Source organism: Odocoileus virginianus, chromosome 30 (genome assembly GCF_023699985.2).
Source record: "Odocoileus virginianus isolate 20LAN1187 ecotype Illinois chromosome 30, Ovbor_1.2, whole genome shotgun sequence".
Taxonomy (NCBI): Eukaryota; Metazoa; Chordata; class Mammalia; order Artiodactyla; family Cervidae; genus Odocoileus; species Odocoileus virginianus.
This window is the reverse complement of record NC_069703.1, coordinates 38,269,010-38,281,426: the sequence shown is the minus strand read 5'-3', so window position 1 is coordinate 38,281,426 and position 12,417 is coordinate 38,269,010. Positions and strand designations below refer to the sequence as shown.

General features: G+C 56.8%; 1 protein-coding gene across 4 annotated transcripts in view; it reads left to right on the top strand.

Annotated features, from left to right (window-relative positions):
• AHDC1 (AT-hook DNA binding motif containing 1) overlaps positions 1–12,417 on the top strand; it is a 65,087-nt gene that overhangs the window by 24,233 nt on the left and 28,437 nt on the right. The window contains exon 1 of one of the 4 annotated variants that reach the window (XM_020909139.2): positions 3,283–3,304. The exons of 2 other annotated variants lie outside the window; for them this stretch is intronic. The gene's annotated coding sequence lies outside the window, so the exon portion shown is untranslated. Of the gene's footprint in view, positions 1–3,282; positions 3,305–10,525; positions 10,626–12,417 lie in introns of those variants that run through there. One more of the 4 variants, XM_020909138.2, reaches the window with a different exon arrangement.

The following is a 12,417-nucleotide window of genomic DNA, read 5'->3' as shown; positions in this document are numbered from 1 at the left end:
TGGCTCTGAACCAATCAAACCTGAATCGTAAAAACAAACAGCAAGCTAGATTTGGCCCTTGGGCCATAGTTGCCAACCCCTGGTCTAGAATCTTATTCTTCCTGTAGATGGCTAGATCTCAAATATGACTAGACAGTAATCTAAGCAAACAAGAATAGGTGATCTAGAGCCACTCTCTTGCTGGATCTAGATATTGGGAGCTGGTGATTGAGAAATGTACTAGACCGTGCTTTCAAGCAGACTAAAGCATAATCTCTGGCTGAGCCAGATTCACAGAAAGCTGGGGAGGCCTGGTGTGGGGTGGTAAGATTTAGACCCACACACAAGGCTGTGGTCTGAACATGGGGAAGTGGATGAGCTAAAGCCACACAGATATTGATCTAGAGCAAGCAAAGTCTTGGTCCAAAGCCAGAACACCATATGATCTAGGACAGGACTGTCCAATAGAAATGTAATAGGGGCCACATATGAGTCTAAATTTTCTAGTAGCCACGTTAAATAAGGTAAAAAGAAAGAAGTGAATTAATGTTAATCATATAGCTTATGTAACCCAATATATTGAAAATACAATCATTTCAATATAAAACCATTGTAAAAATCATTGTGCTATTTTATATTTTTTTTCATATTTATACTTCAAAAGCTAGTGTATATTTTATACTTACAGCACATCCCAGTTCCAACTAGCCACATTCCCAGAGCCCAGTAGTTAGTTTCTACCACATTGGGTGCATATTCATCCAGCGTTGGGCAGTTTGGAAGCAGACTTTTCTTTGGGACCAGGGTCCAGAGGAGTCATGAGCCAGAATGCTCTGGAGTAAACAGAGCTGGTCACACCGGAGGTTATATTCTTAGCAGACCTGAACTGGGTATAGACTGGCTTATCCTGGGAGAGCATCTAGGCTCCGGATTGGGGGGAGGAAGAGGTGGTGGTGGTGGTGTCGTCGTCGTCCCTCCCTTGGAGTCCTGACCAGCTGGCCTCCAGCTCTTCCCTCCCTGCTCCCAGTGTCACCTCTGACTCTCGAGTCCGGTCTGGTCTGGCAGGTGGGGGTGGGGCAGGGTAGCAGCTGGACCCTTGAGGGAGCAGGAGCTCCACCCCTCCAAGCCAGCTGCTGCCAGCCTTCCTGGACTGACTCTGTGGAAACAGGGGGCCCAGAGACAGAAATAAACTGCCAGGTTTCCGGGGCGGAGTAGGGGGCCTGCCAACCTTTGTGCTTCCTTGCTAAGGGGTGGTGGAGGGGGACAGGAAGCAACTCCAGGCCCTCTCCCAGGCTGTTACCCCTGCATGTCATCTCTCCTCACCCCCACGTGTCCTCATCCTCATGGGGAGGCTGGGCTAAGTCTAGAATTTGGTGGATTAGTGAATCCTGGGGCATGGGAGTCTGGGCCTGACCCTTGGGAGCAGAGCATGATCCCTCAGGGCCCTGGATACAGTTCTGTGCCCATTTCTGGATCCCATCCTAGGGCCACGCTCACTGCCCCAGGGCAGGAGCTGAACAGCTTCAGAGTGCTGCACAGGGCATTAGACTAGGAGTTGGAAAATCTGTGTTACATGCTCCGCTCTGCCACTGACTGGCCAAAGGCAACTTGGGGCAGATCGCTTTGAGCCTCAGTTTACCCTTCGATGAAAAGGGGACAGTGTTTGTCCTGCTTGTCTCAGGGCACTCTAGTTCAGTGGTTACTCAGACTCTGGAGCCAGAGCTTATCTGATTCTGGCCCCTGCCACTGTGTGACCCTTGGCGGGTCACTTAACTTACCTGAGCCTCAGTTTCCTCATCAGCAAAAAAGGAACATTACCTCCTTTATGGGAACTTTTTAATTAAATGAGTTTACTGCATGCAAATTATACAGGGCAAGTGCCTGGTGCTGGTTCTTGCCGCTGGGTAGTCCATGAGCTCAAGTGGGCTGTAAGTGAAAATGCATTATTCAAATATAAGGGATTCTTCCTCTGTTAAGAGTCCTCTCGGATTCCCTCATTTTATGAACGAGAAAACTGAGGCCCCCCCAAAGAGAAGGCGTTTTGGCCAAGGAGAGGCATACGGCGAGCAAAACCTTTATTTCCGTAACCCCCCTTGTAAAACCAGGTAAGGCTCATCCCCAATTTACAGGTAAGGAAATCGAGGCCGGTGATTGGCCGCTAGTGCGTAGCCGCGCCATCCAGTAAGGCCTGAGTCCGTCGCTGGGGAGGGAGTGCCCTGGCCGCCCGTGTTCACCGGAGGAGGGGCGTGCAGGTAGCGGGCGCCCTGGAGCCGCAGCCGGAGCCAGGCGCGCTATTAATAATCCCGCCGCTCGGCCTCGGCCGAGAAGCGCAGGTCCGCACCGCCGCCGGGCGCCTCCCGGGCCTGGGCCCGGGCCCGAGCTCCAAGCCGGATCGCGGCGGCCCTCCCTTTCCACCGCGCCCCCCCCCCCCCCGCCACGTGACCCCCCCTCCACTCCGCGGGCAGCCGAGGGCCCGGGCTGGCGGGCCGGGGGCCAGGAAAAAGCCAAAAAACACCGAGGCCGGGCCGCTCCCCTTCCCGCTGAAAATAGCCCCCGGCCGGGGCTGCCACGCATTCCGTTGGGCCCGGGGCGCGGGAAGGGGCGGCCGGCCGGGCCCCCCGCCCGGCCCGACGTGGCTGCCCGGCCGGGTTGGAGGCGGCGTGGGGCGGGGGTTGGGGGGGAGCCGAGGGCGGGCCGCGAGGCCGGCCGGCATGTGGCTCTCCTTCGGGGAGCCTTGGCAGCCCGGGCTGCGCGCTGCGCCGGGATGATGGAGAGCTTCTGGAATTTCCTGCAGCTGGAGAGCGCGGCCGGCCGGGGGAGCGGGCTGAGCGCGCGGCTCGGGAAGGGGCGCCTTGCAGGCCGACCCTAGGGGGCGCCCCCGCGGCGAGGGTAATCGGGGGGTAGGGTGGGAGGGGGTAAGAGATCTCCCGCCCCGCCCCTGCACGGCGCGCCAGGCGAGGCGGGCGGCACACACCGCCTTCGGGTCCCCCGCCGCGCTTTTTCGGGGGTCTGGCGGGGGTCCAGTCCCGCCCCCTCCCGGCCGGGCGGCCTAGAGGGACCAGGTGCAGGCGGCGCCCCTCCCCCAGCCGCCTGGTTTCCCTCTCGGCCCGTCTCCTCCTCCAGGAGTCAGTAGCTCTGCGGCCTCATCTGGGGGGGTGGGGGGGGGCGGGGGTGGCAAGGCTCGGGGGCCCTTGCAGGCCTGCCAGGTAGCCGGAGAGGCGGCGGCGGGAAAAGGCGCGGACCGTTCGGGCCCGAGAACCGCTGGGCCTGCAGACCAGAGCCTCCTGCTCAAGCTCATGGCCCCCCGAAGGCTTCTAGAAGGGAGGTGAGGCAGCCAACTCACAAGAACCCCCACTCCCCATCCCCATCCCCATCCCTCGCAACTGCGGACCCGGTGGGGGTCGGATGTGCCGGAAAAATCCTGGATGGTTTTTTCGATGGCGGCGACAGCTTTCTTTGGGGGGCCCGCTCTGCACCTTGCAGGTCTGGGAGTCCAGAAAAGGGCTCCTGGGAGGGCTTCCTTTTACAAGGAGCCTTGAGATCCAGGGGAGTAGGTAAGTGACCTCTTAGGGCTCGCTCTTGGCACGCTGGCTTGCGGGAGGGAAAGAGGTCTACCTTGCCCTTTGTGGGGGAGGGGAAGGGATGCTTTCCCACCACTTCGCTAGTTTCAGTACCATTTGGTGCTCTGCAAACCGAGGACCGTTTGGCAACTCAGCAGGCGCCTCCCCGTCCTGGGTTGGACCCCACCCCCGCCCTTGCCAGTGGTCCCTGTTCAACTTCACGTCCTGCCCCAACCCAGCAAACCCTCACCGCGTGAAAGAAGCCGAGGGGATCGAAGGTACAGTTCTGATACCTTCTCTGCTGCTCCATGGCTGGGTCACCTTGAGCAAGCCCCTTCACTCCTTAGTCCCTTTGCTTATTTGAAATACTGGATGGTAGAAGGTAGGCCACAACAAAGATAAACAAAACAATAACGAATTGAAAGGTAGTCCGCGGCCTTGTAGTGGGGCTTAAAGTTGCACAATATTTAAAGCAATTCCTATAGTGTCTGCATACAGTCAGGACAGGAAATAAAGGGCACCTGTGTATGAGACAGCCAGCCCCATTCAGAGCCTTCAAAAGTGTTTGAATCTCTCCTCCAAAAGCGCTGAGAAATTTGACTTTGCAAGGTAAGTAGTGCCTCTCAGTTGGGCTGGAAAGATGGAAGGAGGTTGGTTCTATTGAGTGTTCATTTATTCACTGAACACACATTTACGGTTATTCTCAGCTCCAGTCTGGGGGAGAGACTTACACATTTGCTCTGGAGACTGAGAATCAGGGTGGTCACCACATTGTTAAAGCTGGAAGGGCCCTTAGAAATCCTTCCTGCTAGACTTTCTTTTTTTTAACCTGGGAATTCTCTGGTAGCTCAGTTGGTAAAGAATCTGCCTGCAGTGCAGGAGACTCGGGTTCAATCCCTGGGTCCAGAAGATCCCCTGGAGAAGGAAATAGCAACCCAGTCCAGAATTCTTGCCTGGAAAATCCCATGCAAGGAGGAGTCTGGCGGGCTACAATCCATGGTATTGCAAGAGTTGGACACAGCTTAGTGACAAAACCACCACAGGCTACTCTTAGTACAAATGGAGAAACTGAGGCCCAGGGATGGGGGTAGGGGCAGGGGCTGGCAGAGAGCTCTGGGCCTGAGAAGTTGGGGCAGCCCCTGGCCCAGCTCCCTGGGGTATGGTCCAGGCTGGCTAAGAAGCTGATGGAATTCTGCTTTCCTCTCCCTCCCATCTTCTTGCTGACCTTTCACTCCACCTCAGCTAGAGTGGGTGGGGGTGGAACCCAGATACCCAGATTCAAATTCAAATGCTTGTTGGCTACCCCTCAGCCCAGGATGTTGGGCCTGGGCCTGTGTCAACTCCCACCCTTCCCTCTCCTCCTCCCCCTCCTCCCCCCAGTTCTCCCTGTTTCCTGTTGGATGGGCCTTCCCTGTGTACTGGAAGGAACTCAAGGCTCCATTTGTTGTCTGTGTGAACTTGAGCAAACTACACCACCTCTGTGAACCTCATTTTGCTTTTCTGCAAAATGGAGTTGAAATAAAAATTACCTTGCAGAAAATCTCTTTCGCAGCATCCCAAAGGCTCACTGGCAGAGATCTATTTAAATAACAAAAGGCAGGGACTTCCCTGGTGGTCCAGTGGTCCAGACTGTTCCCTTCCACTGCAGGGGGCGCATGTTCAATCCTGGTCTGGGAACTAAGCTCTCCTGTGCCATTGCCAAAAAATAGTAATAATAATAAAAAGGCGGGGATTCCCTAGACATTCTAGGCTAGGCTTAGGGAACGGAGCAGCCCCCTTTCACCTTTGGTTTGGGGAGGGAGCTCTCTGGAGCCCTGGAATAGGAAGTGGGTTGGGGTGAATGTGTACCAGATAATTTTGGCAAAGTTCAAATTCGAGCAAATCTATGTGGACCCCAGATTCCAGGGCTGCCAGGGCCCATGTATCTGAAGATACCGCAGGGCAGTTCTCATAAGCTCTCCAGGACTGCAGACCCTCCCTCTCCCAGCTAATCCAGTTCCATCTCACTCTGGGCTGAGTGTCCTCCACCCCCGACCCCCATTATCACAGAGGACTCTCAGAGACTAGAAAAGAAGGGCTGTGTGGCTTTGGGCAGGCCGCTTCCCCTCTCTGGGCCTCGGTTTCCTCCTGCCTAGAGGAAGAGGCTGGATTAGTGACTCCCTAAGGCACCTTCCAGCTCTGACAGGCTCGGAGCCTGTGTTGACTGATGTATCCTAGGAGATAGGAGCACACAGAACCGAGTCAGCTGGGAGATTCCTGGTGAGGTATATTCCACCACCCCCCTCCCCAGAAAGCTGGAGTGCCTCCCTCCCCGAGACACACCCTCCAGGGATACTGGCTGAGATTGTGGTGGGTGGAGGGGGGCATATCACCCAAGTGGTGCTACTGATTCCATGTCAATAGAGAGGCCTGTGCCTAAGAACAAGAGCTGGGGTGGGGGGGGGGCTGTGAGACTCCTTGCTTCTAGGAGAAGGGAATGTGTGTGTCAGTGACCAGGCAGCCTCCAGGGAATGGGGGGCGCGGTGCATGAGGCAGCTAGCTTGTGGGATGGTGTGTCCAGAAGAGTGGTCACAGGGCCAGTTTTCTGGTGTGTACAAGACAAGGAGGCTGACAATGGGAGGGAAGGAAAAAAAAAACATGAACCACAGAGCCAGGCTTTGGGTTAGGGCAGGCTGTTGGGGAGGCACTAGCCTCATGGGAAAGTGTTGGAATATTCAACAGTCTGACACAGTTTTGCCTGTGCCTAGGATTGTCAGCTTGTTTATAGGTGCTGTGCTGAACCGCACTGTTCAGAATTGTGGTTGTCACATTCTGATGGGGTATCTGTCAGGGTGTTGTCAAGGTTTACTGAACAGCAAGAGTCTGGCTGTTTGCGGAGAGTATCTGTACAGGATGGCATTATAAGGCAGTTAGGCAGCTTTTGTCTATTTGGGATGCTATCAGATTGTACGAGGGGCGTAGGTTCTGGCTGCTAGGAAGCCTTGAGCCATCTTGGGGACATTGCCAGGCTGTTAGGGAGGGTGTTTTCAGGCGGTGTGAGCATCCTGGCCATGCTTTAGGTGCCTCTTCCTCTTCCATCTCTTACACACTAGGAGAGAGGTCTGTCTTCATCAGTCCGTCCGCAGGTAGGCTAGCAGGCAGTCACAACCTGCTCACACTCACAGTAATTTTACCACGGTGCCTAAATCAGGAACAGGCGTGAATTGACCTTTTAACCCCTTCCCCGCCAGGGGATTAGACTCTGTTTCCTGTTCAATCTCCTCCAGAGCCAGTTCCATTCCTTCTGGAACTTGGGGGGGGGGGGGCCCAAGTAGCGGATAAGCAGCCCCCACCATCTCTTTTCTTCCCTTCCTCTGTGGAGCCTTGGGGAGAGGCGGTGGGCACGCCGGGTGGATGCTGAGGTCCAGGCTGGTGCAGGGCCTGGCAGGAGCTGAGGGCCCAGGCGGGAGTGATAAATATTGAAGAGGAGGGATTTCGGTGTGGGCTGGAGCAGCTGCAGTGGTTCGAGTGTCACACTATCTCTCCCCAGGTTTACTGACCCATTTCCATTCACGCGGCTGCCGGTTTCCTAGCAACGGCAACAGTCCCCCCAGAACAGGCGGAGTGTGTGTCTGCCATTAGCGACTGCCGCAACTGTGTCAAGGTTACCCCGCTCCCTGCAAACCCACCCCGGCGGGTTTGTTTTCTGCCAGCGCCTGGCACACACCGTGCCAGCCAGGGAGGGGGAGGGAGGGGGCCGGGGGCCAGCCCAGGGGCTTAGGTGGGGGTGGGGGGCCGAGGAGGAGCTGTAGTTCCCGGTCCAGTGGGAGCCAACTTGGACTCAGGCCGAAGCAGCCCCCCCCCACCCTTGGCTGGTGGAATTCCTGAGCCCGAGGGGAGCAGGGGGCGGGGTTGTCCCTCAGCCCTGACCCCCGAGATTCCAGAGCCTAGGGGGAGGGGTGTGGGCCGAGGGGCCTCCGGGAAGCCTGCCCGATCTGACCCCACCTGGCTTGTTCTGCTCCTGCCCTGGCTTCCTCCCACTTCTGCGCAGCTCTTCTCTGCTCTGAGCTCTTTGTCCCAGCCTCTGGGCCTGGTCTCCCCCGTCAGACTCCCTAGGGCGAGGTTGTATTTCTCCCATCAGACTAGGAGCTCCTGAGGTTGGGGTTCATGATACCTCCTTTCCTTCTCTTCCCTCAGCTCCAGTTCATGACTGTTTTTCTAAATGTCATGGGAGATGAGACTAAACATTTGGGGTAGCAAAGGATAAGTTGCTTTAACAGGGACTAGCAGGTCAAATACCCCCATTCCACCTCCTGGGTGAAGTAGGTTCTGCCTGCATTGCCTAGGCTGGCAGCACTTGTAGGGGAGGGGCTGCTGGAAATAGAGGAGGACCCTTCTTTTTCACCCTGAAAGCCTGGCTGCAAAGGGTTAAAGCAGTTCTTCCCCCCACCTTGGTATGTAAGTTACCCCCCAGGCAGGGGGGATGGGGGGGGGGTCTGTCGCCTTATAGCCACTCATGTGGTCAACTCAGACCTGACCAGTCACATTCCTGCCCAGGAGGATGGGGCTTGAGGTGGAGGGGTAGGAACCTGGAGGGGGCTGGGTGTGTAGGATTTGGGGGGGTTGGAGGTACCGAGAAGGTGGGGCATGGGGCTGCTGGGAACTTGGAAGGATTGTGCGATGTAAACCTCTGGAAGCCTGAATCAGCCTCCTGTCCCTCTGGAACTGTCTCCCTGTCTTTCCTCCTAGTTTGCACCCCCAGAACATTCCCGTGGTCCCCATCGCTGTGACACAGGTACAGATGCAGTCCCAACTCTAAACAAAAGAAAAGTGTGTAGCGGAAGTAGTTTCCCACATGCAGGATGGAGCAGAGATTTGTGGGTAGTCTCCACTGTGACTTTCTGGTGCTTGGAGGAGGTCGGCTGGATTTTTGGCTGGGTCGGAGGCTCTAAGATCTAGGGTACAGAGCAGGCTGTGCTTGACAGTAGAAAGAGACCTGGGCGGGGACCCAGGCAGCCTGGTTCTCTGCCCAACCTTGTGCCTGACTCTCCGTGGTCTCAGTCTCCCCATCTGAGGGGCTTAGGCCAGTGGTCTCTAACAGCCCTCCTGTCCTATTGTCAGTGGTTCTGGGTGAGGGATGAGGAAGTGAGGGGCAGTGGTCTGGAGGGACTGTGGGAAGTTGCCAGCTCCAGGGGGAGTTTGCAACGTGATCCCAGAGCGAAAATAGCCCAGGTCATTTTCAGCTGCTTGGGCGGAGGTATCTGATCCCGCCAGGGCAGGGCAGCTTGGGCAGGGGGCAGGGAGGAGCATTCTATAAAGCCCTCTGGGAAACCAGACCCCAGGATGGGAGGGTGGGGAAAGGTTGGCATGCCCGGCTGGACTTCCTGAGGAGCCCCCCCACCCCCACCCCATGGGGGCTCTGGAATTTTAAGATGAAGAATGCAGAGGGTTAACAGGAGGTGAGGGCTGGACTCCAGCCCCCTTTGGGTCCTGGCCTGGATGAGGTGAAAGGTCAGCCCCAAGGAGTCCAGGCACAGCTGGGGAAGGAGTAACCCGATCCTTCTCCCTAGCCCTGCTCAGGGGATCACAGAGCTGCCTCCCCCAGGAAAGGTACTTTGACATCCCCAGGAAGACTTTGTTTCGACTTGTTCTCTGCAGGCAGTGAGGGGTAGGGGAGGGTCGTGGCCCAAGGGGTCAGGGAGAGCTCCTAGCCTGGAGCCCCAGCCAGAATGGCAGTGCTTTGTCATCCTAAGGTCAGGGGAGGTGGAGGTGAGCTTGCTGGAAAGGTTAGAGGTAGCCTGTTGTGGACCTGCTCCCATTCTGTGTCCCATTTATGACTCTTGATGGCCAACACTGAGGATTGAGGAATCTTAAAGTTAGGAGACTACCTGCCCTCAACACACGTAAACTGATTAGTGAGAGAGGCTGCCTGCTACTAGACAGTGACATTGGGATGTGTTTGGGGTGGTGAATTACCCTGACTCTGAGATGGCTTTGCTGTGTGTGATGGAGTCGTTACATAGAGTGTAGGATGGTGTGGTGGGAAGGCAGAGATAATACATGGAAGAACATGGACTCTGAAGTCAAGACTGACCTGGGTTCAAATCCTTGCCTCTGTCTCAGACAAGCTTTTTAACCAAAGCCTCAGTTTCCCCAACTACAAAATGGGACTGATCGTCTTCATCATAAAGGGCAATCGTGAGGGTTGGGAGAGGACAAGTGCTCAGTAAAAAGTAACCCTTAATGGGCCTCATTGTGTCCCAAGGCTCCAGAGGAGTTGGTGAGCTACAGCTGGTCTGAGGAAGAGAGTTACGAGACTGTAACGGGGTCAGTGTCCCCAGGGCTCTGTGTGAGGCTGTGGGAGTATCCAGGTCACTTGGGGTTGGATGGGGTGAGGTAAATGATGTTTAGTCTGTAGCAAGGGGTGGTTGGGGCAAGGTTCTTCTTAACAGCCGACCTCTGAGGCTGGCGACAGCCCCTCTGTTGCCTACCCCTGCGGGTTTGTGCAGCCATGTGTGGGTGTAGCCTGTCCCCGGAGTGTGGCTGTAGGTATGTTTGAGAAGGCGCAGGCATCCCAAGAAAGAACAAGTCGCCTTTTGTACAAGCCCAGCCCTGGGCCGGGTTGGGCCCTCTCTGGGGGATCCCCTGTTTCTGCGCCGGCTCTCAGCCCACGGGACAGCGCCCCAGCCACGCCCGCCACCTGACGGGGCTGCGAGGCTGCCTGAGCGCCCCCTCCCGGGAGACCCACGCTTCGGGCTTGGAGCTGGAGGTGCGGGGAGTGGTCTGGGACAGGGGGCGTGCCCGGAGGCTTGGTCCCGCCCATATGACGTCACCCCAGGTGCTACCAATCTCCGGGTGTCGTGCCCACGGGCGACCCGCCCCTTCCAGGCTCCGCGCTCTGAGATCTGGAGGCGCCGTGGGTGGAGGCGGCGGCAAGGCCGGCCCACGGGGCGGGAAGACCATTGAAAGGCCTCGCCCTTCCTGCCTTGGGCGGGGCTGAGCACACGAACCCTGAGAACGAACCGAGCTGCTCTCTTTGAACCTCACAAGACCGCCTCTCTTCCTGGAGCACTCAACCTTCTTGCCCACCTGTCCAAATCCTACCAGGTACCACTTTCTACAGGAAGCCTTCCAGAACCGACCTCCCCCCCACCCCCCACCAACCTGTTTTCTTATTACCTACTCCCTTTTAGCGACCCTCAGTCATACCAGTACTGACGGCTACTAACCCCAGCAGCTGTCCACTAAACCATTTACTGTGTACCAGGCCGTTGCGTGTCTTTTATGGAATACCTTACCTGATAGATCTCTGCTTTCCACCTTGTATTATGAGCCTTTCTCGCCCACTGGATTGGAAGTTCCTCTGGGAAGTGGTTCCAGACATGGCTAGGCTCAGAATAGGCACTGCTGAATGTTTAGGATGGATAATAAATGAAGAGACAGGCTCATGGAGGGAGAATATCCTGGCAGAAGTCCCACAGCAAATAGGTAGAAGAATCAAAGCTAGAAATGAGGTATCCAGGCTCCACTCAGGCCTTTAGTTCTGGTGTGTGACTAAGAGTAGGGAGTTGTAAAGAAGGATGGCATAATCCTCCTCTCTCCCCATAGGAGGGCTTCTCCCCCCAACTCCACCAAAGATCAGAGGAACCCAAAATCTGTTTTCTTTTGCAGTTCACACACCTTGAACCAGAATCTCTGGCTCTTGAGAGGATGGGGAAGAAGCAGTGATGGAGGAGCTGGGAGGGCTTTTGCAGGCCAAAGTGGTACCTCTGGGCTGTAAGGAGTAGTGTGGTTCCAGTAATTGGGGGTACGGGTTCTGAGGACATAAGGCATTTAGTTTGCAGGTGGGAGGTTCCAAGTTGGGCCACGAGGAGGGTTGGGAGCCAAGGTATGTACGGATTGAGTGCAAGGGAGGCAGGGTTTGTGCTGGGCCAGCACTCCCCCCCACCGCAGCCAGCCTGGTGGAATGCTGGGAGGCCCGGGGGATGGGGCCAGGCAGCCAAGGTGTCTCCGGTGGTACAGAAGCAGTTAAGAGCTGCCTCAGCCCGTTCCTTCAGACAATTAGTGACATCTCGCTTGACAACACCACACTGAGCTGATGCAGACCTCAACCCCCCTCCCGGCCCCCCCACGGCCGCTTCAGCTGTTTATTCTTGGGCTTTAACAATTGGGATTCTGACTTGGAGGAGCGGGCGCCCCGCGCTGCCCTCTGACCCTCCGTCGCCTTGGCAACTGGAGCCCGGTAGGCCTGGGCTCTGCGTTAGGATTACAGATCCTGAATTCACAATCTTGCTGCTCCCCTGCAAGCAGCAGCAGCAGCATGTGGGATCTTCAGCTAGACTGGAGGGGACGAGAAAGAGGATCCCCAGGGGCCAGCCTGAGGCACAGGTGGGAACCAAGGATGCCCAGAGCATGTGCGCCCCCCATGGAGTGGAGCAGAGCCCAGAGCCTTCCTCTGTTCCCAACATCTCCCATCCTCTGGAAACTTTCTTCCTGGTAGAGCCCCCAGGGCAGGGGCCAGGCTTCTTCATCACCCTCCCCGTTTTTCCCCCCAGTCAGCCTCCTACCATGCCCAGACCTCCAAGTGCCAGCAGACTGTGCCCCTGCCGTGCCCGCAGCCATGACAACAGGCCCCCCCCTTCTGAGCTCTCCTCCTCATCCCCCCACTATCCCGCCCCCCCCCCCCACCCCAGCAACCAACTGCCCCAGCTGAAACCGGAGCCGACGCATCTGTGAGCCTCATGCCCAGACTCACATTCCATTTCTGTCCGCTGTCCCCCCCAGCTCTGGCGACGACATCTCCCCCTCCTCCTCTTCACACCCCCTCCCTCCTTGCCTCTGTCTACTCCTCCTGCCCCCACCCCACCCCACCCACACACTTTATCACTTAGTGTCCCCC